This window comes from Megascapheus bottae, chromosome 18 (assembly GCF_031878675.1).
Source record: "Megascapheus bottae isolate mThoBot1 chromosome 18, mThoBot2.hap1, whole genome shotgun sequence".
Lineage (NCBI taxonomy): Eukaryota > Metazoa > Chordata > Mammalia > Rodentia > Geomyidae > Megascapheus > Megascapheus bottae.
The window spans coordinates 38932048-38935833 of record NC_143526.1 but is presented as its reverse complement, the minus strand read 5'-3'; the positions used below and the strand labels follow the sequence as shown (position 1 = coordinate 38935833).

The following is a 3786-nucleotide window of genomic DNA, read 5'->3' as shown; positions in this document are numbered from 1 at the left end:
ATTCACAAGCTAGGAGATAGCTCTGGGAAGGCTGCCCCCGTTTCACAGATGAGGAAAGGGTGATATGATTCACCTAAAGTCACACGGTCAGCAAACAAGAGTCAACATCTCAGCTGGGTATGGCGGTTCATGCCTAGAATCCCAGCTACTCAGGAGGCAGAGGTAGAAGGCTCACAATTGGAGGCTAGCCCTGGGCAAAAGCATGAGACTCAATCAAAAAGTAGGGGTGTGGTTCAAATGACAGAGCACTTGCCTAGCCAAGTACAAGGCTGAGTCCTGGGGAAAACCAAACACATTGTAACTATTCAGTCTCCTAGACTCCTAAGACATTCATGCAGGCAGCAGTTATGAGGTCTGATTCACTATGCCATTATTCAGACAGAGCCACCAAGAGATGAGCTCTCCCCTGCAGGAACTCCGGGTATGAACTCTGCTGAGCACACACCCACATCCCCAGCCTGTGTCACCATCTTCTCAGAAATTCTCCCAAGACAGCCAGACAATTCTTAGGCTCATAGGCAATTCTCAAAAGCCAGAATTTTCTAAGTAAAACAAAACAAAACAAAGCAGATTTGACAACATAAAATATTTAACTTCTGTAAAAGCCGAAGGGGGGAAATGGTGCAGGTTTAAGAGACAATGTTTGCACACTGCAAGTCAAGGGCTGATAGCCTTAACAGGCAAAGAGCGTTTGCCAGTCAATAAGAGAAAGATAATTAAAAACTGGACGACAGGTGTAAGCAGAAGATGCCAGTCCGAGGAGTCAATGGCAGGGCTTGGAATTTCTTTGGGTCCTGAGGGTGCTAAAATTGCTATTACTTGTTAAATAAAGGCTTATTCATTATTAAAAAGATCCGTTCATAGTGTGGGTCACACATTACTGCTTGTTAAATACTTAAAAGTTCTGGGAGCCCTCCCAGATGCCTTATTTACATTTATGATCATGGAGAAACGAGTGCCAGGCCCCTGGCCCTGTTTTGGGCCCCATGTATGTCCTGTCCCCGCCTCCACTCTATGCCTGTGGTCCCTCATCCCAAACATCATGGCTGTAGAGCCAAACTGTCTATGGGTAGGAGGGAGGGGCGTGGCTGGGGAGTCAGGGTGCCTGGCTTAGGCCCTGCCCTTGACCCTGGCTGGCTGGGTGACCTCTGCTCAGTTCTGGACCTCAGAGTTCTTTCCTGTGAAATGGATTAGGTTGGCTTCAATGACATCTCAGGTCACTTGTCACAGTGAGAGAATGAACCGGACTCCTTGAAAAGCCCTTTTAGGTGACTCATTTACTGGTGTGGGAAACTCAAGGAGAGCAGGATTGTTATGAAGCTCAAGCAGGATTGGAGCTGGGATCTTCTCTTCCTCCTTGGAGAATCAGAGTCAGACACAGAGCAGGCGCCTGGCCTCCTCTACCTCCCATGCTGTCCTGTCCTCCTCCTCCCCTCTGCAGGCCCTAGCCTTCTCCTGGACTTTCTTCCCTCATGCAAAAGCTGCTCAACCCCCTAACCCACTCAGAAGGTCTGTCTGCAACAGGTCCCAAGGGTGGGAGGAGCTAGGCCTGTCATGTGTCCTCAGAAAGGGTTTCTGGACACCCGCTGCTCTGGCCTCACTGCCTTGTGCTGTGAGTCCTTTAGCTGTGTCCGCTTTCCCACTGTGCCCATGGAGGGGGGACAGGAGGAGGTCCTGTGTCTGCCCACGTGCTGACCACAGTGAGGAAAGCAGAGCTTGGACCCAGTTCTGTCACTCACTGGGCAGCTCCAGGCCAGCCTGGTCACCTCTGTGTGTCTCAGTAACAGGCTATTGTGAGGTGATAAATTAAAGGCATTTGCACAGGGTCCAGGGCCTGGAGAGAGGCCAGCGAGAGTAGCTACTATAGTTATCTGAAAAATGGGATTAATAATATCTACCTTAGGGTTCTTGGAAGGGATAATGACATAATGTATCTGAAGTGCTCTTTTGCTCATTTAGTGACCGCCCAGGCTGAGAACAACAATGACAGTGGTGGCTCAGCAGATGAGGGGGTTGGCTCCTGGAGGCTCTCAACACTCACCAGGGCCATGAGAGCCCCCGCCACGTCGGCCTCCCACTGGGGGCTGACCCCAGCTGAGGCCACCGTGGTGGGGGGGAGGTGGAATTGTCCAAGCTGGGGACACAGAGTGAAGACAGGGTGGGGGTGAGAGCCTGGAACCGAGAGAACGCCCATGATCAATACTAAGCCAATCTCCTCAAGATTACCCCGGCCTCCGGACCCGACCGGGAAGAAAATCACTGGGCACGCTGGGGACATGAGAAAAATGCTGCAGATTACAGCTGGGGATGTACTGAGTGAGAGTAAGTGAGTCTGGGATTGTTTGCTGCAGTAAATAATTCATCCACTTTAAATTTCCTTTTTTCCTTTCTTTTTTTTTCTTTCTTACCAGCTCCTTCCCTCCCTTTCACCAGCTCCCTCCCAAGTCCACTCTTCTCAAAGCTTCTGCTCCAGCCTCTGTCCATGCCACCCCCCAAGCCAGCAAGGAGCTCATAATACAAACGTTTGGAGACTGTTAATGACACTAATCGCCTTTTACTGTTAATTAGTATCACTGCCAAGGAAAACTTTGTTAATGAGGTCAAGGACCACCCAAGCCGGGAAGCCTCACGAGGACAGCTGAGGTGGGGGCTCAATGGGCCAGTGTGGCCAGCAAAGCCCAGCCTACTGCATGTAGCAGGGCAGCGTGGCCTGCGACAGCCCCTGCCATTGGGGACCACGTGTGGCCGGAGGTGGCTCTAGCCCTGGCTCTAGGCATCTCCAGGCCTCCATTCTCCTATCTAGGACTCAGCTCTGTGACTCCCAGGCTAGACGGAAGCCCGTGGGGAGCAGCTGGGTGTGTCTTCTCCATGCACAGAAACTGGGCCTCCAGCAGATGGGCAGATGCACAGCTGACCTCGGACCTGGGGACAGAGACGCTGTCCCCTCCTCCGGAATGAATAGTAGGTAACCAAGAGAGTGCACGTCCTGGACTCCATGACCCCGCCAGCAGTCTTCTGGCAGGGTGCGTTCCTGCTTTGGAGTTTTGTTTGTTTTCTTGCTTTAAGTTTCTTTCGTTCTTGTTTTCAATTACTCTTTTCATCCCCATTTTGCAGATGAGAAATGCAAGACACAGAAAAGGTCAAGTAACTGGCCCAAGGGTACAGTACAGTGAGTATCGGAGCAGCCTGGTCCACAGCCCAGCTGTTTGAACCAAAAACCTTCAGCAGAGAAGCAAAAAGCCAGTTCAAACCCCACCAGAGCCTGTGTCTTCTCTTCTGGAGCGTGAGCCTTCCAAGGAGTTGGTGCATCTTCTTTTCTTTCAATGCACCAGCACCCAGCAATCCTGCCTCTTCTTCTGCGCGTGCGCAGCTCTTTATCAAACACATAGTTAGGGTCCTGTCTGGGCACACTTTCAATCCCCATACATGGTGTTCTACTGTGTTCAGTCCACTGACTTTTCCTCCTTTATTGCATGCTGAAAGGCCAGCCATGACACACTTCTGGTCTTTCTCTAATAGCTGCCAGGACTCCCCACAGTGCGGGTCTCCTGCGCCTCCCCACCCCACCCCCTCAGTCATCCCTGCCCACACCCTTTCTAGCCTAGCACCTGGCTGGTGCTGGCTTCCACCTCTGCCAGCATGAGCAAGCCTGGGCAAATGTCCTTAGACTTGCCCCTGGTGGGCAAGATAAGCCCTCTGACATTTGTAGTTCACAGAGGTTTTGAGCAGAACGTCTGGGCTGTGAGGTCAGTGGGTACCCAGTGGTCATGGAATCCTGGATCACTC

The 3786-nt window shown here is 51.6% G+C and overlaps 1 long non-coding RNA gene across 1 annotated transcript; it reads left to right on the top strand.

Moving 5' to 3' along the window:
- Nucleotides 1-1798: 1798 nt before the first annotated feature.
- LOC150050560 (uncharacterized) lies at nt 1799-3220 on the top strand. The gene is made up of 3 exons (XR_016538729.1): nt 1799-2322; nt 2877-3023; nt 3115-3220. It is a non-coding gene; the product is annotated as an uncharacterized LOC150050560 (long non-coding RNA).
- The last annotated feature ends 566 nt before the right edge of the window (nt 3221-3786 follow it).